This window comes from Chiloscyllium punctatum, chromosome 36, assembly GCF_047496795.1.
Source record: "Chiloscyllium punctatum isolate Juve2018m chromosome 36, sChiPun1.3, whole genome shotgun sequence".
NCBI lineage: Eukaryota > Metazoa > Chordata > Chondrichthyes > Orectolobiformes > Hemiscylliidae > Chiloscyllium > Chiloscyllium punctatum.
The window spans coordinates 14,373,394-14,400,723 of NC_092774.1; the positions used below are offsets into that span (position 1 = coordinate 14,373,394).

Below are 27,330 nucleotides of genomic sequence, written 5' to 3' on the forward strand. Positions count from 1 at the left end.
CCCTTGCTGGCGGGTCCCTTGGAGACACTTCAACTGGACTTCATTGAGTTGGAGAAATGAGTTGAGTTGCTATAAATATGTTTTGCTTATTGTTGATATCTTTTTGAAGTGGATTGAAGTCTACCCTCCTCCTAACACTACTGCTGAGACTGTGATGAAGATTTTGTTTAAGGAAATAATTCCCCGCTTCAGTATACCTGCGTGCATTCGCTCAGACAATGGACGACACTTTGCATGTAATATTAACGGAGAACGGAGAAACCTTCCAGGTTTTACTTCCCACCCCTACGACGGTCACAGTTGCTGGGCGCTCAGCTTGCGTCCAACTGCACCGTTGTCAATTGAATAGCCGCACCAATCAGTCCCCGATTCCATTCTATTTGTCAGACTCCCTACTGCCGATCCTGTGAAGAGAAATATCACTTTCCAATACCTCCGGTCTGTGTATACAAACAGCCGGTGTAACACTGCCTGGGGTACAGCAGGCCTTATGTGGCACATGGACCTGGAACGGAACCCTTCCCTTGTGCATTTATAGGCCTTTTCTCTTTTCAGAACCAGATACTGTCACCAAGACCATGAACAATAGAGCTAAGGGAGAGCCCAATGGGAACAGCATTCTGAGGACCATTGTCTCCCATACAGTGCGAGTGCTCGAGTCACTTGGCCCATTTTGTACAGTGCTAAAGCGACTCCTCTTCCAAAACGTTGACCCTATACTCCTGTAGACCTGACCAGACCCCCTGCTGTAACATTTCGGTAACCTATTTTGACAAACTCTCCCTAATATACACCAAACCAGACAATTATTTCTTCAGCTAAGGTATAGCTACCAATTTCCTTGTCCTGGATGGCAAAGATGTCCCTCATAAGGTCACTATCGGAGCCCTTGTTCCCACAACAGTACCTTGTCCAGGCCAGTGGACAAGTCGATGGAACCTCAGCCAACCTTGCTCCAACTGAAAGGATCTCAAGGGACTGGGTGACAATACAGGACACCCGATAGGCTGGGGAATCCAGAGTACCCTGAGGTTGGAAGGATCGGCAGGGGTGACAAGTCAACAGAACCTCAATTCCCTCTTTTGTGGCCTGACCATTTGAGGAATTAAGAGTAAAGAGGCTCTGAATCAGAGTAGACTGGGATTATCAGACCTGTGTCTTTACTCTGTGCAGAATCGGTGTGCCTTAGACTATATACTCGCCTGGGAGGGTGAGGTCAGCACCATTGTCCAAGATAAACGCACTATGGGCATTCCCAATCTCACTGGCAATATTAACTAAGATACAAGAAGTGATCCAGGTATTCCGTGACAGAATGACTGAAGGGACCAGTTGGGGAAAGTGCAGATTGGGCCGATGGTACAATTGGCTTATCGGTTTAGCTATGTCTGTTTGTTGGTATTGGTATTGTTAGCTATTTAATTGCTAGGCTTATGAGGTCCCTTAGCGATATAGATTTGCCCCAGAAGATGTTCCTTTCGCGATCTGATGGCTCACCCACACGTGTCGATGGTGATGATAAATATGACCAGATGAGCTGTGAAGATGGTGGTACTGCTCTACAGGATGTTGACGGCTGGACCACCTTGAAGGGCATTCGTTTGGACTAGCCTTCTCTTTCAGTGATCGCGGTGCAATCAAAGGGAGGAATGAGAGTGTGGGCATCTGGGTGATAAAGTCTATAGCCTTAAAACTTGTCTTTAAACATTCAGACTAAAATGTAATGCTGAATTATTGAATACATTTACTGCACTAGAAAATAAACAGGCAGGAAGGCTCAGAAAGAGGAGAGAACTTAAAGATAGGGACACCTGGGCTCACCAAGTGATAACAGGATGCTGTAAGGCAATGAAGAACGTTTGCCTCAGCATCGGTGAATCTGTGTGAACAGGACACCAAGTGATAACATTCACAGCCGTTCCCTTGTGAGACCATTTTAGTGCTGAGACTGTTAAATCCTGTAGAAAATTAACTTAGTGCTTATCTGCAATGGATTGAAATGAATTGCATTTTGGGACTTTATGATGATATTGAGTATCCATTACTGGTTATTAAATACAAACTCTGTAAAAGGAAATATTGATAAAGCTTTACCTTACTTGCTGCAGGCGAGGCTCCAGCAGAGGAAACAGGCCGCGGGCACACTTCCGGCTTCGGGATGGCCACGCCCACTGATCCAGGTCCTGGTCCCGCCCTCTCCTCCGCCAACTTCACACGTCAACCCCGCCCCTTCCGAACGCAGCTCGTAGACCCCGCCCCTTCCTGAAGCAGGTCATATGCCCCGCCGCTTCGGGACAAAGCCCCGCCTCTGGGAACCAAACCTCTTTCCCCCTCCTGCACTAAACCCCACCCCTTCGCCGCGAACCCGCGCGAGTCAAAACCACGCCCCCCTTTCTCACGCGCAACCGCCCACAAAGCCACGCGCGTCCAGGCTGGACGCGCCGCATCGTCCGCTGAGCCTCGCCCCGCCTACCAGCGCGCGAACCTCACGAGACACGCCCCGCCCATGAGCACCGCCCTTCCGCTAAAACCTGTCCCCCAGGCTAAACCCCGCCCCTCCTGGTAAACCCCGCCCACCCAGGTGTATTTGGAAGCACTAGCTTCTGCAGCGCTGCTCCTTCTGCGGGTCGCTGTGCTGCAGGATCATAAGACACAGAATTAATAGCAAAACATCACAGTGTCTTGCAACCGATGCAATGTTTTGCACAAACCTGGACCGCTGCTGAATCCTTCATCTTTTAGAAGGGGTTGCAGGTTTCAGTTCATCAATATATAAATTCCAGAACTTTAGATCAGATTCCCTACAGTGTGGAAACAGGCCCTTCGGCCCAACAAGTCCACACCGACCCGTCGAAGAGCAAAACACCCAGTCCCATTCCCCGTCACCTAATACAATGGTGCAATTTAGCGTGGCCAATTCACCCTAACCCACACATCTTGGGACTGTGGGAGGATATCCGCGCAGACGTGGGAGGGGAATTGAACCCGGGGCTCTGGTGCTGTGAGGCAGCAGTGCTAACCACAAAAAAAAAACAGGTGACATTTTCTATTCTTCAGCGGCAGCAGCAACCCAGGAGTGGGGAGTCACTGAGTTGAGGTTTTACATTTGAAGTTGGAGAGCAGAGGTTCCTGGGAGAGGAGGGACGACTTATTTTTATTTTCTTCCTGCTGTATAAGTCAGAGGGTACTGTTGAGGGGGGAAAACGTCCTACTAGGGGTATGCACTGGGGCCCAGGTCTCTTGCACCAGAAGGAAAGGAGGGAAAGCAGGAGAGTATTAGTCATTGGGGAGTCGATACTTAGAGGGTCAGATAGAAGGTTTGTTGGGAACGAACAAGACTCGCGGTTGGTGTGTTGCCTCTCAGGTGCCAGGGTGCGTGATGTCTTGGATCATGTCTTTGGGGTCCTGAAGGGAGAGGGTGTCCTGCCCCAAACCATGGTCCACGTAGGTACCAACAACATAGGTAGAAAGAGGGATAGGGATGTACGGCAGGATTTCAGGGAGCTAGGGTGGAAGCTGAGGGCTAGAACAAACAGAGTGGTTATCTCTGGTTTGTTACCCATGCCACGTGATAGCAAAGCAAGGAATAGGGAGAGATATTATCTGAACACGTGGCTGTAAGGATGGTGCAGGAGGGAGGGTTTCAGGTTTTTGGATAATTGGGGAAAGTGGGACTTGTACAAACAGGACAGTCTTCACTTGAACCAGGGTGGGAAATTTGCTGGTGCTATTCGGGTGGGTTTAAACTAGCTCAGCAGGGGGATGGGAACCAGGGGTGTAGCTGCAATGCACAGGAGGATGAGAATAGGGAGGACAGGGACAGGATTTCAGGGTCACAGGAATGTGCTGGCAGACAGCGAAGTGGTTTGAAGTGTGTCTACATCAATGCCAGAGTATCCCCAATAAGGTAGGTGAGCTTGCAGCACAGATAGGTACCTGGGACTTGGATGTTGTGGCCATTTTGGAGACATGGATAGAGCAGGGTGAGGAATGGATGTTGCAGGTTCCAGGGTTTTGATCTTTCATTGAGAACAGCGAAGACGGTAAAAGAGGGAGAGGTGTGGCCTTGTTAGTCAAGGATACTATAACGGTGGCTGACAGAACGTTTGATGAGGACTCGTCTACTGAGGTAATGTGGGCTGAGGTTAGAAACAGGAGAGGAGACGTTACACTGCTTGGAGTTTTTGTATAGGCCTCCGCAGAGTTCCAGGGAGGTGGAAGAGAGGATTAGCAAAAATTATTCTGGGTAGGAGTGAAAGGAACAGGATGGTCATTAGGGGGGACTTTACCTTCCCCAACATTGACAGGAAATGCTTTCACTCTAGTACATCGTATGGATCAGTTTTTGTCCAGTGTGTGCAAGAGGGTTTTCTGACACAGTATGTTGAAGGGCCAACAAGAGGGGAGGTCACACTGGATCTGGTGCTTGGTAATGAACCAGGCCAGATGTTTGATTTAGTGGAAGGTGAACACTTTGGAGAGAGTGACCATAATTCAGTTAGGTTTCATTTAGCGATGTAAAGGGATAGGAACATGCCAGAGGTCAAGAGTTATCGATGGGGGAAGGACAATTATAATGCAATTAGGCAAGACTTAGGATGCATAGAATAGGGAAGCAAAATGCAGGGGATAAGGACAATTGAAATGTGGAGCTGGTTTAAGGAACAGATATTGTGTGTCCTTGATAGGTATGTCCCTGTCAGGCAGGGAGGAAGTGATAAGGTAAGGGAACCGTGGTTTACAATAGAAATTGCATCTCTTGTTACAAAGAAGGAGACGGCTTATGTGTTGATGAGCCAAGATGGTTCAGATGAGGCGATGGAGAATTATAGATCAGCGAGGAAGGATCTAAAGAGAGAGTTAAGAGCAAAGAGAGGACATGAGCAGTCTTTAACAAATAGAATACAGGAGAACTCTAAAGCTTTCTATAGGGATGTGAGGAATAAGAGGATGATTAGGATAGGAATAGGGCCAGTCAAAGACAGAAGTGGGAAGTTGAGTGTGGGCCCTGTGGAGATTGGAGAGGTGTTAATGAATATCTCTCATCGGTCTTCACTCAGGAAAAAGAGAATATTGCAGAGGAGAAGAATGAGGTACGAGATATTAGACTCGAAAGGATCGAGGTTAGTTGCACACAGGTGTTATCAATTCTGGAAGGAGTGAAAGTAGACAAGTGCCCTTGGCCAGGTGGGATTTTTCCAAGGATTCTTTGGGAAGCAAGTGAGGAGATAGTAGAGCCTTTGGCTTTGATATTTGAGTTGTCATTGTCGACAGGTTTAGTACCAGAGTGGAGGATTGCAAATGTTGTGCCCTTGTTCAAGAAGGGCAGCAGAGATGACCCAGGTAATTATAGACCAGTGAGCCTTACTTCTGTTGTCGGAAAGCTTTTGGAAAGGAATATTAGAGATAGGATTTATAATCATCTAGCAAGCAACAATTTGATTTCAGATAGTCAACATAGTTTCATCAAGGGCAGATCGTGTCTCACAAACCTCATTGGGTTTATTGAGAAGGTGACCAAGCATGGAGATGAGGGTAGGGCAGTTGACGTGGTGTACATGGACCTCAGTAAAGGTTCCACATGGCAGGCTGGTGGAGAAATTGCAGAGGCATGGGTTGTTGTGGGCTCACCCAGTGATAACAGAATGCTGTAAGGCAATTAAGAATGTTTACCTTAGCGTTGGTGAATCTGTGTGAACAGGACACCAAGTGATAACATTCACAGCCGTTCCCTTGTGAAATTAATGATAGTCTTTGAATCTGACCCTGAAACAAGATTGGGTACTATCCATAGCTTTGTAATTAATGGTTGGATCTTGTCCATTATAATGGATTCTTACTTCCCCTTGCAAGCGGGGCATTCACAAAATACATCTTTGCTGTCTTCAGCGTTCAAAAGAGAGAGACAGAGACAGAGACAGAGACCTGCAATGGATTGAATTGAATTGCATTTTGGGGCTTTATGATGAGAGATTTTTATTCCAGGCTTCCAAAGAGTATGATTTCCAGGACAAACCAAGAGTGAGGCTTTACAGGTCTGAGTTCTCAAAGGATTCCCTGGGCCACCTCAAATCTCCACTTTAACATGGGAGGTAGGACAAAATGGCTTCTGCTTGGCTAACTCGGTGGGACTGAGTCAGGCAGATACGACTCAGAACAAACAAGAAACCTCAGACGGATGTAAGTCCAGTGAAAAAAATTGCAAATGCAGAAGTAACAAATCTGAACCTAACCATCAATCACAGAAGTAACGTTTAATCCTAACCACCAGACAGGACAAATACGATTCCAAGAACAGGTTGTCTACAAGAAATTATGCTAGATTAGATTAGATTCCCTACAGTTTGAAACAGGCCCTTCGGCCCAACCAGTCCACACTGACCCTCCGAAGAGTAACCCACCCAGAATCGTTTTCCCTCTGACTAATGCACCTAACACTGTGGGCAATTTAGCATGGCCAATCCACCTGACCTGCACATCTTTGGACTCTGGGAGGAAACCGGAGCACCCGGAGGAAACCCACGCAGACACAGTGAGAATGTGCAAACTTCACACAGACGGTCACCCAAGGCTGGAATCGAACCTGGGACCCTGGTGCTGTGAGGCAGCAGTAGCTAACCACTGAGCCACCGTGCTGCCCTAAATGCATGTCTACAAAACTGAATGTTATCTTATACTGCAGGATCTGATTGGTTGTTACTATGTGATCATGCTCAATGTCTGACTCTGAACAATGTACATAAGTTCTATCCAAACTCTGTAAAAGTCAGCGGATTCTTTTGGCACTCTAGGAGTACTCATCGGTGGCTCAGTGGTTAGCACTGCTGCCTCACAACACCAGGGTCCCAGGTTCGATTCCAGCCTCGGGGGGCTGGCTGTGTGGAGTTTGCACATTCTCCCCGTGTCTGCGTGGGTTTCCTCCCACAATCCAAAGATGTGCAGGTTTGGTGAATTGGCCATGGTAAACTGCCCGTAATGTTAGGTGAATTAGTTAGACAGAGATGGGTCTGGGTGGGCTACTCTTCAGAGTGTCGGTGTGGACTGGTTGGGCCGAAGGGCCTGTTTCCACACTGTTGGGAATCTAATCTAATCCTTCTGGGCTGATCAGAGTCTACCGACCCGGTCGTATCATAGAATAAACTATTGCTTGTATGATTGACAAAGAGTCATTTCCAGGTGTGTTTATTGACCAATCCCAGAAATCCAAAGATCCGGACAGCAGTCCAGATCAGAACAACCAGACAGGAAATGGTTAATGTCCCCAGGATGTGGGGAGCAAAATAAGACACCAAGGCGTTAACACCAACACCAGGGAGAACCTGAACATACAGACGTGACAAACATTCGTGGCAAGCCAGAATCACAGATGTACAGCACAGAAACAGTCCCTTCAGTCCATGCTGACCAGATATCCTAAATCAATCTAGTCCCATTTGCCAGCACTTGGCCCATGTCCCTCTAAATGTTTCCCAACATATACCCATCCAGATACCTTTTAAAGGTTATAATTGTAGCCACCACTTCCTCTGGCAGCTCATTCTTTACACACACCACCCTCTGTACATAGGAGTTTCTCCTTAGGTTTCTTTTAAATCTCACCCTAAACCTATGAGCAATCCCAGATCAAAGATCCAAAAATGTGCAGGTTAGGTGAATTGGCCATGCTAAATTGCCTGTAGTGTTAGGTGAAGGGGTAAATGTAGGAGTATGGGTTTGGGTGGTATACGCTTCGGCGGGTCGGTATGGACTTGTTGGGCCGAAGGGCCTGTTTCCACACTGTAAGTAATCTAATCTAATCTAATCTAAAAAAGATCTTGTCTGTTTACCCTCGCCATGCCCCACATTATTTATACAAGGTTGTGGGGTCATCCCTGTGGGATATAGGTAAAGCAGTGTTACTTCTGCAACCATAATTGCTTCTGCGGGGGGAGAGGGGCGGGGGGAGAGGGGCGGGGGGAGAGGGGCGGGGGGGAGAGGGGCGGGGGGAGAGGGGTGGGGGGGAGAGGGGCGGGGGAGAGAGGGGCGGGGGGAGAGGGGCAGCGGGGCGCTGGGGCGGGGCGGGGAAGGGGCGGGGCAGGGGGGGGAGGGATTGAGAGATAAATTTCAGGTTGTCCGGTATATGGTGATTTTAAAGAATATCAAGGGTCTTTTAAGAAATTACTTGTAGCTGACCACAAAAAAGGGCAGCGGGGCATTTCGTAATAAGCTCATAGTTTGTAGGTCTGGTTTTTCCACTATCAAGATAGTAAAGGATAATCTCAGAAGTCAGACGGTTAGATAAGATAAGAGGAACTGGATAAAATAACAGGAAGGCTGTAACGAACAAGGACAGCCAAATAAGGCAGATTTAAAGAAAAACAAGCCAGATAATTAATAAGTATGATAGGCTTAGGCTTGGGTGCAGGGAATTACCAAATGAAGGTATAACGGGCACAAGTAATAACTAAAGAAAGGGATAGAATGAAATAAACACTTATGATAGGTTTATTGCTCAGTGTAAGGGTGCCGAGAGACCCCTCAGAAAAGTATGAAAAGCTCTGTATTTTACTGTCGGATATGTTTCTCTTCATACAGACACCCATCTTGCAAGATGTTCGAATAAATGTGCTGCTTCAGAACTCTTTGACTCAGACTGAAAATTATTGATTAAGTGGGGTTCGTTTCTCAGTGCACTATGGATAATTTAGCATGGCCAATCCACCCTAACCTGCACATCCCTGGGCACTATGGGTAATCTAGCATAGCCAATCCATCACAACCTGCGCATCCCTGGGCACTATGGGTAATTTAGCATGGCCAATCCACCCTAACCTACACATCCCTGGGCACTATGGGTAATTCAACATGGCCAATCCACCACAACCTGCACATCCCTGGGCACTATGGGTAATTCTACATGGCCACTCCACTTTTGATTAGAGTGGTGCTGGAAAATCACAGCAGTTCAGGCAGCATCCGAGGAGCAGGAAAATGGACGTTTCGGGCAAAAGCCCTTCATCAGGAATAGAGCCGGCAGGGTGGTGAGATAAATGAGGGGAGGGTGGGGGTGGGGAGAAAGTAGCATCGAGTACAATAGGTGAATAGGGGTGGGGATAGGTCAGTGAGGGGGGTGGGGAAGGTAGCAAAGAGTATTGAAGAGTAAGGAATTCTGTTTTGAAAGCCTGACCTTGCAGCTGCAGGCTGTCTCTACTCCTCAGGCCATCATACTGTGCTGCTTCATAGAATGATGGATTGGTTCTCTCTGTCCCTTATCGGTAATTAGAGCCTAGCTGAACCTGCAGTATAAGATAACATTCAGTTTTGTAGACATTAAGAAATGTAGGTCTGGACAATGTATGTGAACCTTACGACTGCCCCTCAGTTGCATAATTAATGGAGAGTGGGGCTTGTGTTTTACATAAAACTTGTAACATTCTGTATTTTATTGGATTACGTCAGACTTTATTTTGAACTCAGAGGTATTCCCCAATGGCAACGAATAAAGCTAGTTAATTGCTCAAGGTCTCCTCTCCTGACTACTTTAGTTTAAACAATTTGACACACGAGTTACTTTGCTCCAACAGTACTAATAGTTACATCGAAGGGAGAGAGAATTCCTCAACTAGGGCACTCTCAGAATCCTGGAAGAGCCCTATTTCTGGTAGATTGTGGGTTGGCTTTCGATTGACTGAATGTTTTCTTGTTCTGGAAGCTGTAAAAGAGGCGTGAAAGCTTCAGCAGAAGTCCAGCAAAGGTGAGGATAGACCAGCATCTTACTCTGTGGGAACAGGGAGATCAGAGGACAGAGAAATCAGGCCCTGAAACCCAAGCTGACACCAGACTACCCTGTGATCAGTGCTTTGATTAGCAGTGCCAATCCTCTGCCTTTACCTCGCTTCCTATCTGACTCCCCCCTCAATATTCAGGATCCAATCCTTGCCATCCTGAAGCCATGTCTCTGTAAGGAGTCTCAGACCATAATTATTCATTTCAGTGTGTGCAGTTAATTCATTCACTTTTGTTACAATGCGGCACACATTCAGACACACCATGTATTGTTTCAATTTTTGTGATCTTTAGAATCCAGTTTTGATTGCTGGTATATTTACTCTCCTTGTCCCTTTCTATTGTTCTCTGATGTTCATTTGCCACATCACTACATTACTCACTGGCCTTGATTTGGATTGGCTATGCTAAATTGCCCACAGTGCCCAGGGATGTGCAGGTTAGGTGGGTTAACCATGGGAAATGCAGGGTTATAGTTTCATAGTAATAGAAGCAGGAGTAGGCCATTTGGCCCTTCCAGCCTACATTAAGATCATGGCTGATCTATCCACTGTCTGAGCTCCTCCTCCCTGCATTGTCCCAACTACCCTTAATTCCCAGACTCAACAGAGACACCCGGTCTTGCAGCTGTACTGTTACTTGATAAACAAATTCTTTCCGTGCATGGGATTATCTTTCTCTTTGTCAGGACCTATTGTACACATCAGCTACTAACCAACACTATCCAGACACTACGTGACTGGGCAAAGTGCCTCAGTTTGCTCAATATCCTGCAATTAACAGTTTGCTAATTGTTAAATGATTGTAACCTATATAATCATACAACTCTCTGTTTCTCGTCGGAGTGACTTGTGACCATGAGGTCGACTTGGCTCTCCCCGTGAGCTCCGAATAAACAGTTAAAAGCCCAAGGTTTGTGTGTCATGATTACTTATCTAATACTTATTGGACTACTACGAGCAAGTCACCCACAACATAATCCACTTCCATCCCCAACATGGATCAAGACACCATCCTTTTTTTCCAGACAAGTAAATGTCTCAAGCTCAGGAAACAAAGCCTGTCAAACATTAACAGGCACAGATCTAGACCAACCTTTTCCAGAGTCTGTCCCTTCACCTCGATTGACTTTCTTTTTCCCCTCAGCTCCTACAAACCAACAGCTGAACCCAAGGATGAGAAAAGAAATGGGAAAGAGGGCGAGAAAAGAGAGTGCGGTCCTCCCAGATGTTAAACAGAGGAAGGAAGTTACAGTCTGGACTGAAGCTCAATCTTCATTCAGAGAGAGAGGAGCAACAGCAACTTCAGAAGCTCATGGTCGACCTTCCGCATTCAGACAGTGGCGGAGGTTCTGATTGGCAGGAGGACCAGGCCCCTTCCGGTCCGAGAGGGTTTCCCAAACATTGGTCTCCCCGTCCATCAGAACGACGAGGGGCGGGGTCGCATTCCAATCTCACACATGCGCATTATGAACACTGTTCACGCCCAATAGAGCGGTGTCTGGATCGCATGGGCTTGTGGGTAATATATCAGCCATTAAAGAGATGAAAGCCAGAGTCCCATATGCCTTCTTAACCGTCCTTTTTTATGTGTTAATGACGAACACGTCAAGAGCTAATCTTGAATCGATTTTCAATTGATAGACTGAGTGAAATACTACAGGTGTTTAACTCTCTATTTCCAGTTCAGTGTCAGTATATCGCTCTTTATCTGTCCTCAAATAAGGACCGAATCAAAGCCCGACGTCTGTTCCACCTGAACCTCGATTTTTGTTCAGGTTGCGGTTTCCAACCCTCCGTTTCAATCATTTATTAAAAGTTATTCGTGTTACATGGGCTTCGCTGGCTGGCCAGCATTTAGTTCCCCTTGAGAAGGTGGTGGTGACCTGCCTTCTTCAACTGCTGTAGTCCACACGCTGTCCGGTGACCCACAATGTCCTGAGGGAGAGAATTCCAGGATTTAGACCCAGCAACACTGAAGGAACAGCAATGTGTTTCCAAGTCAAGATGGTGAGTGGATTGGAGGGGTACTTGCAAGAGGTTGTGTTCCCAAGTATCTTTTGCCTGGTCGTTCCAGAGGTAGTGGTTGTTGGTTTGGAAGATATTTTCTAAGTATCTTTGGTGAATTTCTGTGTTGCATCTTGTACACCGTACACATTCCTGCTTCTGAACAGTGGGACAGAGGGAATGGATGTATGTGGAGATGGTGCCAATCAAGCAGGCGACTTTGTCCTGGATGGTATCAAGCTTTTTGGATGCTGTTGAAGCTGCACCCATCCAAGCTGGTGCGAGAGTATTCCATTACACTGCTGACTTGTGCCTTGTAGAAGATGGACAGAGTTTGGGGAGTCAGGAGGCGAGTTACTCGCCATAGTATTCCTGACCTGTTGCCTGCTCTTATTGCCATTGTGTCTGTGATTAGTCTAGTTGAGTTTCTGGTCAATGGTAAACCCCAAGGATGTTGATAGTGGGGTGTTTAGTGACAGTAACACTGTTGAATATCACGAGGTAGTGGTCAGATTATCTCTTTTGGGGATGAGTCATTGTTTGTCATTGGCATGGCATATATGTTACTTGCCACTCCTGAGCCCATTGGATATTGTTAAGATCTTGTTGCATTTCAAACTGAACTGCTTCAGTTTGTGAGGAGTTGTGAATCGTGCCGAACATTGTGCAATTATTGGTGAATATCACCACCTCTGACCTTATGATGGAGGAAGGTCACTGATGAAGATGGTTGAGCCTAAGAAGACACGACCCTATGAATTCCTGCAGAGACGTCCTGGAACTGAGATGACTGACCTCCAACAACCAAAGCCATCTCTCTCTGTCCCAGGTATCCCTGAACAATTCAGATACACAACAATATTTCAAAACTAATTGAAGGAATACAGATGAAACACCCCTCTTCTGGGAGTCTCCAGTGCAAGGTTTTCTGTTCGGGAAACCATCTGATAAGTGTTGACTGTCATCAACCTTTTTGATCTTGGCCACACACAGCGCCCCCTGTCCATTAGCCCCCGCCACTCCAGCGCTCCCTGTCCATTTCTACCCCGGCACTCCAGCGCCCCCTATCCATTCTCCCTCACCACTCACAGCACCCCCGTTCTTTCCTCCCACCACCCACAGCTCCCACTGTCCATTCCACCGCCAACCACAGCGCCCCTTGTCCATTCTCTCTCCATCCCCAGGTTCTTGCCCATTCTCCCTCTATACTCCAAACACCCTGTCCATTCTCTCTCACGCCACCCTCTGTACCCCTGTCGTTTCATTCCTCAGGCCCTGTCCAGTCCATCTCCCCACCTTCTACACCCATCTATTCTCTCTCACCCCACCCTCTGTCCCATGTCCATTCTTCCAGCCCCCACCATCCATTCTCTCTCTCTCTCCCCTCCCCCCACCATCTGCCACCCGCCCCATTCTCTCTCCCCTGAAATACACCAGGCTCGGAGTCAGAATTGGGGTTCAATGACAGAGTTTATTGCACAAGGAAATACCGGGGCTCCGGGGAGAGAAAGACACCAACAGCACAGTGTCAGCTCCGAGACTTCTCTCGACCCGGAGCACACGTCAAGAAACTTTTCTACATTTTGTGATACAATCGGTCAGGGATGAGATTATTGTCTTTGTAACATGATTTGTTTATGGTAATCCTTGCAGAATCGTTGATAGTTGATACAATCATTGTCAGTTCCCACACAACCTTTGTTAATTTCCGCACAGTCGTTGTCAGTTTCAGTGCAGACATTGTCCATTTCAATGTCTCCATGGAAACCCATTGTTGTTGTAATGGGCGCTAATTGCTCTCCCTGAGAAGGAGGATTCCTGCAGCCCTGGCTATTAGCATTTGGTATTGAGTCTGTATCATGCTGTTGGCACTTCTATAAGAGGTGTTGGCTGGACCCAGACACTTCGGCGGGCAGTGTTCATTACTCATGAATATTCTCTCCCCCACCCGCCTTAAACTAATCACCTGGGTTGTGAGTCCATTGTGCTAACATTCTGGTGGCCCCAGGCATGTCTGTATCTGCTCTGCTGTTTCTCTCCATATTGTGATCCAGCGGCCATCTTGTGTGTCAAGTTGGCCAACTGATGGCTCAGTGACCATCTTGTGTGTCTGTGTGCCTAGTATCACCCTGCCCTGTGCCATCTCCCACTTCTCCGCCACGCCCACTCTCTCTCCCCCGCTCAATCTCTCCATCAACCCCATTCATTCTCTCTCTCTCTACCCCCACCCTTTGCCCCCTCGTCCATTTTCTCTCTCTGTCCCCCATCCATTCTGTCTCTTTTCTTCCCAGCCCCCACCACACCGTCCTTTCTCGAGCCTCGAACCATCTTTGACCTCTGTATCAAACCCTTCAAAGGACAGAGAGAGAGAGAGCGGGAGATAATGGATGGTGATGACTCTACCTGGGAGTCGGGAGGGGTGAGAAATGGCTGATCTTCAAAATTGAGAATACCTAAAATGATATCTTCAGAAACATCGTTAAAGCCAGAAAAACGCATTCAAGTTTTTTTTAAAAGAACTGCTGAAATCTATCTGATTCTTTCACTGAAATAAACACAGTCAGGCCACCGCTCAGGACAGGCTGGAAGGGATGAGTGGGCGAAAGTGAGCACTGCAGATGCAGGAGATTAGAGTCAAGATTAGAGTGGTGCTGGAAAAGCACAGCCGGTCAGGCAGCATTCGAGACTTTTGTCTGAAACGTCAATGTTCCTGCTCCTTGGATGCTGCCTGACCTGCTGTCATTTCCAACACCACTCTGATCTTGAATGTAAGGGGTGAATGGCCTAGTCCTAGTCTTGTGAAGTTGGTTCCAACTATCTAGAAATAGCATCACAGAGCACAGAAACATACCCTTCGGTCTATGCCGACCGGATATCCTAAATTAATCTAGTGACCCATTTGCCAGTATTTGGCCCCTTATCCCTCTGAATCTGTCCTATTCATCTCCCCATCCAGATGCATTTTAAATATTATCATTGTACTAGCCTCCATCACTCCATCTGGCTGACACACACCAGCGTCTGTGCAAAAAGGTTGCCCCTCAGAAACCTTTCCCCCCTCACCCTAAACCCATGCCCTCCAGTTCTGGACTCGGGGAAAAGCTGGGTACAAGCCAGACAGAATGCAATGTCGAATCACAGGGAAAAACAAATTGTGGCTCTACCCCTTTTTTTCCTCTTGGCATTTGGACTCTTAACATCTGACAGAAACACCAGCATTGAAAAATGTGGTGCTGGAAAAACACAGCAGGCCAGGCAGCATCCGATGAGCAGGAGAATCGACGTTTCGCGCATAAGCCCTTCTTCAGGAATCTTATGCCAGAATTTTCAACTCTGGTCTCCAGCATCTGCAGTCCTCCCTTTCTCCAAGAAACACCACCATCCTCCAGTGAGCATACTGCGCATGTTTTCCGGTGTCATCAACGCAGTGCACATGCCCACCGGTGTCAGCAAAACTCTGGGCATGCTCATTGCTTTCCGCAAAAAAAAGGCGCGCGACCTTCCTTTGATGGCCCAATAGGGAACCTTGGAGGACCAGAACAAAACTGGTCCTCCTGCCAATCAGAGCCACCCCATTGCCTGAATGCGGAAGTTGGACCATGAGTTTCTGAAGCTGCTCCTCCTGTTCCTCTCTTTCTGAATCAACATTGAGCTTCACTCAGACCGCAAATTCCTTCCTCTGTCTCAGATCTGTGAGTACGGCACTCTCTTTTCTCGCCCCCTTTGCCATTTCTATTTCTTTCCGGAGTTCAATTTGTTGACTTGCTGCAACTGAAAGGAAAGGGAGTGATACAGACTCTGGAAACGTGGTCCAGGTCTGTGTCTCAATTGGCAAAATAGACAGGCAGGAGGCTGGAAGGACACAGCAAATCAGGCAGCATCAAGAGGTGTAGAAGTCGATATTTCGGGTGTAACCCTTCTTCAGGACTGGGGATGGGGGCTGGGGGCTAAAGTGGGGATAGGTGAAGATAGGGATAGGGAGAGGGTCCGGCCTGATTAATCATTGGGTGGAAGAAATCAGGTTGGTGACAGGAAGGAGTGGTAGTGAGAGGCACGGGGCTGAGAAGGGAGTCGGGGGATGGAAAGGGAGGTTATTTGAAATTGGAGAACTCGATGTTGGGTCCGGCAGGCTGTAGGCTGCCCGGGCCGAAGATGGGGTTTGTTCCCTAATTTGCAGTTTGGTTCGTTGTGGCAATAAAGGAAGGCTAAGATGTTCTTGTCAGAAAGGGAGTGGGAAGGGGAATTAAAATCGATGGTGACTTGGAGGTCTGGTCAGTCTCTCGGACCCGGCTGTGATGCTCACCAATCCGTTCCCCAAGTTTACGCTCAGTCTCCCCGAAGTAGAGAAGACCACAATTTACAAACACGTGGCAAATGCAGTATCTCAATGTGAACTTATAGTCTTTGCTATGGAAAAAAAAGCAGAAAGACGGTTTATTATTTAAATGGTGATACTTTGGGATGTGGAGAAAGTGAGAACTGCAGATGCTGGAGATCAGAGGCAAAGTGTGGTGCTAGAAAAAGGCAGTAGGTCAGGCAACATCTGAGGACCTTGAGAGTCGACATTTCGGTCCCGAGCACTTCATCAGGAATGATGTGTGGATGGACAAAGGGTCTGATTCTGTGCTGTATGACTCTAATCATCTTCGGGGAGAGCAGAAGGGTGATTGTCAAGGTTGGAGTTTAAGAGGAGCTTTCAAAGATGTTTGCCCTTCATGGGAGCAGAAGAAGTTACAATGAAATCTTGCATTTGTGAGACAGCAACTGAGTGAGTGAGTAAATCCGAGGTTTTGGTGCAAAGTGGGAATTCATTGCACTGTGAGGATGAAGCCCTACCTATTGAGTCATTTCTGCTGGTGAATGAAACCAGGCAGAAGATTAGGAGGAGTAAATTTAGGACAGGGATGAGGAGGAACTGCTTTTCCTGGAGTCGAGTGAATCTATGGAATTCTCTGCCCCAGGAAGCAGTGGAGGCAGCTTCATTAAGTATATTCAAGACACAGTTGGATGGGTTTTTGCATGGTAGGGGAATTAAAGGTAGTTGGGACAATGCAGGGAGGAGGATCCCAGATGATGAATAGATCAGCCATGATCTTAATGAATGGCGGAGCAGGTTGGATGGGCCAAATGGCCTTCTCCTGCTTCTATTACAGTGTAATGTAACCCTGCATTTCCCACGTTTAACCCACCTAACCTGCACATCCGTCATCATTATAGGCAATTTAGCATGGCCAATCCAAATCAAGGCCGGTGAGCAGTGAGGTGATGTGGGAAATGAACATCAGAGAAAGGGACAAGGAGAGTAAATGTACCAGCAATCAAAACTGGATTCTAAAGATCACAAAAACTGAAACGGTGAGTCTGAATGTGTGCTGCATTGTAACAAAATTGAATGAATTAACTGCACACATTGAAGTGAATAATTATGGTCTGAGACTCCTTACAGAGACATGGCTTTAGGATGGCAAGGATTAGATTCTGTATATTGAGGGTGTTCTCTAATGGGAAGCTTGGTAAAGGTAGAGGGTTGGCACTGCTCATCAAAGCACTGATCACATGGTAGTCTGATGTCAGCTCGGGTTTTAGGGTCTGGTTTCTCTGTCCTCTGTTGATCTCCCTGTCCCCAAGGAGTATGATGTCGGTCTGTGCTCAGCTCTGCTGGATTTCTGCTGAAGCTTTGTCCCCTTTTTCACCTTCTGGAACAATAAAGCATTCAGTCAATCAAGCCCCAACCCACCATCTCCCAGTCTGTCAGCCACCCAGGCACAGTGTAATCACAGCAGGGGATCTCACAAGAAAAAGGAAACCAAATTCGAAATGACGAGGTGCTCGTGTTTAATGTTTGTTCATGAGAAAGTAAACCACAAATGGGGCTCTCCCAGGATTCTTATACTATCCTACTTGAGGAATTCTCTCTCCCTTACATCTAACTCTAAGAACCCAGCTATGATTTACAACAATATTTACACCAACAGAAGTAAGGCACCTGTTCTCAAATAGACAGAGAGATATGCAAGATGCGCATACAAGATCTCTCATGCACACACACACACACACACACACACACACACACACACACACACACACACACACACACGTTCACGGGAGTGAATGCACATTTGCAGAGCTGAGCTCAATGTCACTTTTTGTTATAAAACTTTAAGTTCGTTTGATAAGGTGCTTTCCAGGAAGTTCTGGGATTTGCATATTAATGATACCTGCAACCCATTTGTAAAGATGAAAGCCTTAACAATCCAGGTTTGTTCAATGGATCATTTCAGTGACAGGACACTGTCATGTTTTTCTATAAATTCTGTGTCTTATGATCTTATTCTCCATAACCACCTGATGAAGGAACAGTGCTCCAAAAGCTCGTGCTTCTAAATAAACCTCTTGGACTATAATGTGGTGTTGTGATTTTTAACTTTGTCCAGGTTAGGGGGGAAAATTGCTATGCTAAATTACCCATAGTGCCCAGGGATGTGCAGGTTAGGGTGTGATAGTCAGGGAGTACAGCAACAGGTGAAGGGGAATGGATGTGGGTGGGTTACCCTTCGGAGGGTCAGTGTAGACTCGTCGGGCCGAGTGGCCTGCTTCCACACTGTGGGGATTCTGTGAAGGGAAGGAATTCCTGCAAACTGTGCAGGGCAGTGCAGGCTAGCCAGCCGGCCGGCCGCGCCCGACCCCTTCCTCTCTCCCCTTTTCCCATTCCCTACCCCACCCCTAACCCATTGAAGGCGTCACAACGCGGTAGTGGCCCTGTCAGTTTGCATGAGACTCCCTCCCTCTGGGCAATTCTTCGTCCTGGGAGTGTGTGGGGGGAATCTGTTCACTTGTGCCAACTGGAGTGAATCCAAGAAGGCAGCAGACTCTGCAAACTCAGGTATGTGTCTTAATTACCCGGGAGAGGAGGGACAGAAGGATAGGGTGGAGCTGTTTTCCCCATCGCGCCAGAGTCTGAGACTTTTATAAAATCATGAGGGGTATGGATAGGGTAAATAGACAAGGTCTTTCCATTGGGATGGGAGAGTTCCAAACTGGAGGGTCAAAGGTTCTTGGTGAGGGCAGTGGGGAGATGTCAAAGAGACCTCGGGGGCAACTTTATCATGAAGAGGGTGATGCGTATATGGAATGAGCTGCCAGAGGAAGTGGTGGGGGCTGGTACAATTCCTGCAGTTAAAAGGCATCTGGATGGGCGGATGAATACAAAGGGTTCAGTGGATCGGGGCCAAGTGATGGTAAATGCGACTGGAGTCATAGAGATGTACAGCACAGAAACAGACCCTTCGGTCCAACTCGTCCTTGCTGACAAGATAGCCAACCCAATTTAGTCCCAGCTGTCAGCACCCGGCCCATATAGGGGCCAAGTGATGGCAAACGTGATTAAATTAATTTAGGATATCTGGGCAGGTTGGACCAAAGGGTCTGTTTCCATGCTGTGACCCTAATTGTGCTCGGTGAAAGCAGAAGTGTGGTTGTGAAGGCTGGACTTTCAGAACATGTTTTGCCCTGACTGGGAGCAGAAGAGTTTGACTGAAGTGTGTTGGTGTTAATGCCTTGATGTCTCATTTTGCTCCCACCTTCTCGGGGTCGTTAACCATTTTGTGTCTGGTCCTTCCTCAAGAAGCTGCATTGCAGGTTCACCCTGAATTGACACTTTATTTTTGCTTCCCAAAATCAGACCTGCTCACTCTCAGCAGGATCCCAGTGTTGTGAAAGATATTAACTTTCAGGTGGAGGTATCTAAAATTCAGAGAGATGTCAGTCTTGATGTTTTTGCTTTTTCTGCCCCTGTAAGATCCTGAATCAGCACCTTCAGGGAAATTAGTTAGAGTGGAGTGAGAACAGAGGGGAAGGGAGAGTGGGATGGTGCTTTCAATTTTGTGGAACAACAAAAGAATATTCCACAGAAAGTAGAATTGCCTGTTTTGAATTTCTACCCTACACTGATAGTGATGACATTTGTAATCTCTTTTTTTGCAGAGTATTTGAAAATCTGAAGTCAGAAGATTCAAAATCAACAAATGAAGGGCTTATGCCCGAAACGTTGACTCTCCCGTTCCTCGGATGCTGCCTGACCTGCTGTGCTTTTCCAGCGCCACACATTTCGACACTGACTCTCCAGCGTCTGCAGTCCTCACTTTGAGTCAATGTCTGACAGTCACTCAGTGCAGTCGGACCGCAACAATTTTCAACTAAGATTCTGTGAGAAGGAGCAAAGCTTTTTGGTTCCTGTTTGGGTACATTTTCAGTGTCAGTGGGACTGGATGAGAGACCCTACTGTTGCAGCGCACTGAGTGTGGAGCATGTAACCGCTATACAGCCTGGAAAGAGGAATTGACGGCAGGGTGGGGCTGTATGCGTGTTTGTGTGTAACTGAAGCATTGGCCATGGAGAAACCCGAGGAATCCCACCTTTTGGAGAAACGATGGAAGTGTGATGACTACAGGAAAAGCTTCTGTTTCCCATCTACCCTGGACTCTCATCGGCGCAGCCACACGGGGAGAGGCCGTTCCCCTGCCCCGAGTGTGGGAAGGCCTTCAGCAATTCCTCCGCCCTGCTGACCCACCAACAGGTTCACACGGGGGAGAGGCCCTTCAGCTGCCCAGAGTGCAGGAAGTGCTTTACCCAGGTCTCCACCCTGCTGACCCACCGGCGGATCCACACAGGGGAGAGGCCGTTCACCTGCTGTCAGTGCAAGAAGGCTTACACCTGCTCCTCCGGCCTGCGGAGGCACCAGCGAGTTCACCTGGAGGGGAATTGAAACTGTGATGGCCAAGTTGCATCCTTTCCCCGGTCTGGCCTACACATGACTCCAGGTCTACAGCAGTGTGGTTGACTCTACACTGCCCCACCCCTCCTCACTCGGCAAATGAGAGGGGAGAAACTTACTTGGAGACAGAGTATGGATTGAAATTGCTGAGTGAGGAGGCAACACATCCTCCTGGTTATAGCTGTACCAAGGATCCAATTACAAAGGGACGACTGGGTGCTAACCAATAGTAAAGAACGTGGGGGTGGGGGGTGGAGTGTATGTACTTTGACCTTGAGCTGTTTAAAAAGCAGCGACTTTTTCTCTGCCTTTTTGCAGGAGGGGGTCTGAAGATGTAACAAAGTTGGGTTGCAATAAAGGTTACCTGAATTTACCCCCTGGCTCAGACTCTCATTGAAAGCTTTGAGCTCCAAGAGGTTTTTGTTTTAAAGCTGATCAGTTCTTTCAGCCTCCTGCACTAAGCTTCCAATGTTGTCTGTCAGATGGAGCAGTGAATGAGGAGCCAGTACCATTCGAAATTGTAAGTTTTTCAGGATTGTAGAGTGCATCATTTCATCGTCATTGTAAAGTTTCCTGGCAGCATCGGGAGGTGTGGGCTGTGTTCAATGGAAACGAGGTGGAGGAGCCAGTGGGGGACTGGCCTGGATGAAGTTAAAAATCGCACAACACCAGGTTATAGTCCAACAGGTTTATTTGGAAGCACTAGCTTTCGGAGCGCTGCTCCTTCACCGGGTAGCTGTGGAGCCCGATCAAAAGACACAGAATTGATAGCAAAAGCTCACAGTGTCATGCAACTGATAGGATATATTGAACAAACCTAGATTGCTGTTAAGTCTTCCATCTTTGAGAATGGATTGCAGGTTTTGGTTCATTAATATGTAAATCCCAGAACATCTTTTAAGTTACGTTCTTGAGATGACTTAAGGTTTTATTTTAAAAAAGGCTTACAGCTCAGACAATGCATTAAAGGTGTGAGATTCGAGTCTGTCATACCCCAATCTTGGATCAGACTGGTTCTATTTCCAAAGTAGGAATTCATAAAATATTACACAGATTGACTGCCTGCAGTTTCCGCACTTTTTGAGCAAAGTAGAATGTATCTGTAAATAATTCAGCCAATTCAAATTCACTTCTTAGAGTTATTTGTGTGTGTGCATGTGAGTTTGTGTGCATGCTTGGTAAAGAGCATAAGCCTGTGAGAGTGTTGGGGGGTGTATGTGTGTGTATATGTATGAGAGAGGTATGAATAAAAGCAAGGGGTTGCATTTTGCTGAAACAAGGAAGGGTGGACCTATACAGGTAGTGGTAGGGCCTTGAGTCTTGTTGGAGAACAGAGACATGGGAGGATTCAGGTGCATAGCTGCATCACTGGGAGACAGGGTGGTCACGAAGGTGTTTCGCACACTTGCCTTCACTGTTCACCCCATTGAGTATAGGAGTTGGGACATCATGTTGAGGTTATACAGGATGTTGGTGAGGCCACTTTCAGAGGACTGAGTACAGTTCTGGTGGCCCTGTAATAGGAAGAATACTATTAGAGAGGGTTTAATAAAGATTTACCAGGACATTGCCAGGACTGGAGGGTTTGAGTTATAAGGAGAGACTGGGACACTTTTCACTGAAGTGCAGGAGGTTGAGTGGTGATGTCATTGAGATTTATAAAATCATGAAGAGTGGAGGTAAGGTGAATAGCAAAGGGCTCTTCCTTAGTGTAGAGGTGCTCAAAACGAGGAGGTATTTTTTTTAAAGTGAGGGGAGAGAGATTTAAAAGGAGCCTGAGGGACAAACATTTTGGTACAGGGTGGTTTGCATATGGAATTAACTTGCTGAGGAAGTGGTAGATGCAGGGACAGTTACAACATTGAAACGACATTTGGATGGGTACATGAATAGAAAGGTTTAGAGGGATATGGGCCAAATGTAAGTAAGTGGGACTAGTTTAGTTTGGGAATCCTGGTCGGCATGGACGAGTTGGACCGAAGGGTCTGTTTCTGTGCTGTCTACCTCTATGAACCAGAAGTGATCTTATTGAAACCAGTAGAATTCTGAAAGGGGCTTGACAGGATAGATGCCGATAAAATGCTCCTTTGTGGGGAGGGTCAGAGAATCTCAACAATGTGGAAGCAGGCCATTCAGCCCATCTATTCCACACTGGCCCTCTGAAGAGCATCCCACCCATTCCTAACCCCTTTCCCCGTATTTCCCATGGCTAATCTATCCTAACTTGCACATCCCAGGACACTATGGGTAAGTTAGCACTGCCAATCCACCCTAACCTACACCCTAAAATACAGAAGAGGAAGTGTTGGATGTCTTGAAACATAAAGGTGGATAAATCCCCAGGACCTGATCCGGTGTAGCCTAGAGCTCCGTGGGAAGCTAGAGAAGTGATTGCTGGGCCTCTTGCTGAGATATTATCATCAATAGTCACAGGTGAGGTGCCGGAAGACTGGAGCTTGGCCAACATGGTTCCACTGTTTAAGAAGGGTGGGAGTCCAGTAAGCCTGGTGTCAATGGTGGGCAAGTTGTTGGAGGGAGTCCTGAGGGACAGGATGTACATGTATTTGGAAAGGCAAGGACTGATTAGGGATAGTCAACATGACACTGTGTGTGGGATATCATGTCTCACAAACTTGATTGAGTTTTTCTGAAGAAGGAACAAAGAGGATAGATGAGGGCAGAGCTGTAGATGTGATCTATATGGACTTCAGTAAGGCATTCAACAAGGTTCCCCATGGGAGACTGATTAGCAAGGTTAGATCTCATGGAATACAGGGAGAACTAGCCATTTGGATACAGAACTGGCTCAAAGGTAGAAGACAGAGGGTGGTGGTGGAGGGTTGTTTTTCAGACTGGAGGCCTGTGACCAGTGGAGTGCCACAAGGATCGGTGCTGGGCCCTCTACATTTTGTCATTTACATTAATGATTTGGATGTGAGCATAAGAGGTAAGGTTAGTAAATTTGCAGATGACACCAAAATTGGAGGTGCAGTAGACAGCGAAGAGGGTTCCCTCAGATTACAACAGGAACTGGACCAGATGGGCCAATGGGCTGAGAAGTGGCAGATGGAGTTTAATTCCGATAAATGCGAGGTCCTGCATTTTGGGAAAGCAAATCTTAGCAGGACTTATACACTTAATGGTAAGGTCCTAGGGAGTGTTGCTGAACAAAGAGACTGAGGAGTGCAGGTTCATAGCTCCTTGAAAGTGGAGTCGCAGGTAGATAGGATTGTGAAGGCAGCGTTTGATATACTTTCCTTTATTGGTCAGAGTATTGAGTACAGGGGTTGGGAGGTCATGTTGCGCCTGTACAGGACATTGGTAGGCCACTGTTGGAATGTTGGATGCAATTCTGGTCTCCTTCCTATCGGAAAGATGTTGTGAAACTTGAAAGGGTACAGAAAAGATTTACAAGGATGTTGCCAGGGTTGGAGGTTCTGAGCTACAGGGAGAGGCTGAACAGGCTGGGGCTGTTTTCCCTGGAGCGTTGGAGGCTGAGGGGTGACCTTATAGAGGTTTACAAAATTATGAGGGGCATGGATAGGATAAATAAACTAAGTCTTTTCCCTGGGGTCGGGGAGTCCAGAACTAGAGGGCACAGGTTTAGGGTGAGAGGGGAAAGATATAAAAGAGACCTAAGGGGCAACATTTTCATGCAGAGGGTAGTACGTGTATGGAATGAGCTGCCAGAGGATGTGGTGGAGGCTGGTACAATTGCAACATTTAAGTGGCATTTGGATGGATATATAGAATAGGAAGGGTATGGGCCGGGTGCTGGCAGGTGGGACTAGATTCAATTGGGATATCTGGTCGGCATGGACGGGTTGGACCAAAGGGTCTGTTTCTATGCTGTACATCTCTATGACTCTAAAAGCAAGTTGTAGACAAGTAAAAAGGCCCATCAGGCAAGGAGGTGGTTAACAACCTTAGGGCATCCCTCTTAAACCATGCATCTTGTTTGTTTACAAATTAAACATGCTTCAGCTCTTTTCCTATCTGCTTTCTGGAAATCTGGGTGAGACCAGGTTTGTAATACAGTATTAACCATTCCTTCCTTGCCCACGTGTGTACAATACTGCACATAATCAATTGAAAAAGGCAGAGGCAAAGAAGGAACACAAAGTAGTCCATCAGGGGTCACCCACATTTCGGTTTGAGTATCGAGGGAGTACCCTGTTTGAGGCCATAGTTTGTGCTGCTCAGCAGGGGGCGCACCCTGTGATTTCAGTCCCATACCCAGGCCTGGCATTTCTATCCCCATATTGTCTCTGTCGGGGTTTTGCTGGGGACCCAATGGGACCAGAGGTTTGGGGTGTCAGGCTGCCCGCTTGGCAGCAGCATCCATCTGCTCATTCCTTTGGAGACTGTATCCATTGCCTCAGCATGAGCTGAACATCTTGATAGCTGCCAGATTGATTGGACAAAACAGCATTACTGTTCGTCTGCCCCATGGGGGTTAAAAATCCTCTCCATTCCCACAAGTCTCTGTAATCATGGGTCACACCAAAAGCACAGTGAGAGTTGAAGATCTCAACCCCCGGGAGGGGTCTCTCAGTTCCGAGATCGGTCAAATGAACACTAGGATTATGGTCTGCTTCAGCAAGGTTTCACACTTTAATTTGTAATGGCCGGGCAAAGATTTGTCCAGCAACACAGATATTAAAAGATTCTGTGTTCCTTGGAGAAACTGTGTGATTAACGTGGAATAAAATATCAATTTTCATATGTTTCTTAAGAGACCATACAGCCTTAATTACAGAATAATCCAATAAAATGTAATAAAATTACATAGTGGACAACAGATTAACCCAATGATATTTCCTGGGAAATAATGTTGTTTCACACGCATTATCTCCTCATACCTGTGCTTCAAGGTTAGCGAGGATGGTCAGTAATGTCCTATCTAACTTAATTAGATCCATACAATGAAGAAGGCATTGTTTTCTTAATCTGTAATTCAGTTTGCTCAGGAATGCAGAAATGCAGCTTTGAGCCATTTTAAACACAGTGTTAATTTGCAGCCTGAAGCCATGTTGTTCTATTACTTTATATTGAGATGTCATTTTGTGGTTAAGAAAAGCTCCTGACAACAGCCTAAATCTAGGTATTAGATCCTCATCTGGTGTGGACCTGCTCCGTCACTCAAAACAAAACTCAATTTACAATTTAAGGCCATATGTGCTATTCTGCTGAATTAATCCAGTTGATTTTTTTCTGTTTAAAAATGTGAAAACCTCGTGAACAGTTCTTCCAGTTAATCACTGGATATTCAAATTTCTCTTCAAAATTAAAGATCATAACAAAACTGGGTGTCATTGTGGGATTTTGAATCTGGAGGGTGTGCTTGTGAAGTTTGAATGAACAATATTTCAAAGTGAATGTTATCGTGTTCAGTATTAAGACTTTCTGGAGATGAAAAATTTGCCCTTGTGTGTTTTGCAACACTTAACCAAGGTCAGTTCTATAGAATATGCAGGCAGGTTGATGTGAGAGTTGAGAGCTGGGGCAAACATCAGAAATAATGGAGGCAGGAGCACAGCAATTAGAGTTAGAAAGTTAGCCAAAAATATAAAAACAGGAAGGAAAGTTTCATCACTTTGTTAACTTTTTTAAGAAAAGCTAAGTGTTGGTTCTGTAAAAAATGAGTCTGGGGATTCAATAACTGAGGATAAAGAGATGGCAGATGAATTAAAAAGAGCTTGAATCTGTCTTCACTAGAGAGGATACAAGTAACAGCCTGGAACTAGCTGGAAATCAGGAATTGAAAGGGAAGGAGGAACTGAAGACAATTACAATTACCAGGGAAGTAGTACTGAGTAAACTGTTGGAACTACAAGCTCACAAGTCCCAGGGGTCCAAAGGATTTCATTCTAGACCCTTAAAAGAAAAATTAGCTGGTGATATAGTTAATGCATTGGTTTTAATTTTCCAAACGTCATTAGTTTCAGGGAAGGTTTCTGTAGATTGGAAAACTCCTTTCTTCAAAAAGGGAGACCGAGAACAGGACACTGTAGACCATTTACCTTAACATATGTCATAGGGAAAATGTTCAAAGCTATGATTAAAGATGTGATGACAGGGCACTTGTACAAGTTCAAGGTAATCAGGCAGCGTGAATGTGTTTTTGTCAATGGGAAATAATGTTGTAATAATGTTTTGAAGAACTGCCTCTCCGCACTGTGACTGAGCTGATAAATCTCATGAACCGACAGGGAATGGAATCCGTCAGCACAGTCCCCGCATTTCTACGACTTCTCTGTCGTTCTGGTGTTCTTTTGGCTCCCTGTTTCTGATGAACAATTGAAACTGTGATCACACTCAGGAAATGTGTGCAGTTACTCCCTGCTGCGACGACTATAATGTTACTTCAGTCTGTGTAACTGGTTACAGCTCCATCCCATAGACAGCTCACTGGGGCACACTCTCTCTCCACAAGGACAAAAGACATACAAAAGTGGAGTAACCAGACAAAACGCAGAAGCAATAAAATGTCGAACCACAGGGGGAAAAAAAATTGTGGCTCTACTCCTTTTTTTTCCCTGGCATTTGGACACTTCAAATCTGTCAATAACAGCAACAACCTCAAAGAGCATACTGCGCATGTTTGTCGGTGTCAGCAACGCAGTACGCATGCTCGCCGGTGTCAGCAAAAACTGGTGCGCATGCTAATCGCTATCGGCAAATAAGGCGCGAGACCTTCTTTTGATTGACCAATAGGGAGCACAGGAGAACAGGAAGGACATTGGTCCTCCTGCCAATCAGAGTCACCCCGTTGTCTGAACGCGG

The 27,330-nt window shown here is 46.6% G+C and overlaps 2 protein-coding genes and 1 long non-coding RNA gene across 4 annotated transcripts in view; 2 read left to right on the forward strand and 1 right to left on the reverse strand.

Moving 5' to 3' along the window:
* LOC140460011 (uncharacterized) overlaps nucleotides 1-27,330 on the forward strand; it is a 209,542-nt gene that overhangs the window by 111,718 nt on the left and 70,494 nt on the right. The window lies entirely within an intron of this gene.
* Nucleotides 1-27,330, reverse strand: part of LOC140460739 (uncharacterized) — a 200,566-nt gene that overhangs the window by 4,198 nt on the left and 169,038 nt on the right. Inside the window, exon 1 of one of the 2 annotated variants that reach the window (XM_072555375.1) lies at nucleotides 2,095-2,152. The exons of the other annotated variant lie outside the window; for it this stretch is intronic. The gene's annotated coding sequence lies outside the window, so the exon portion shown is untranslated. Of the gene's footprint in view, nucleotides 1-2,094; nucleotides 2,153-27,330 lie in introns of those variants that run through there. 2 annotated transcript variants of the gene reach the window in all.
* On the forward strand, nucleotides 15,405-20,319 carry LOC140460816 (uncharacterized). The gene is made up of 3 exons (XR_011954356.1): nucleotides 15,405-15,463; nucleotides 16,989-17,126; nucleotides 19,755-20,319. It is a non-coding gene; the product is annotated as an uncharacterized lncRNA (long non-coding RNA).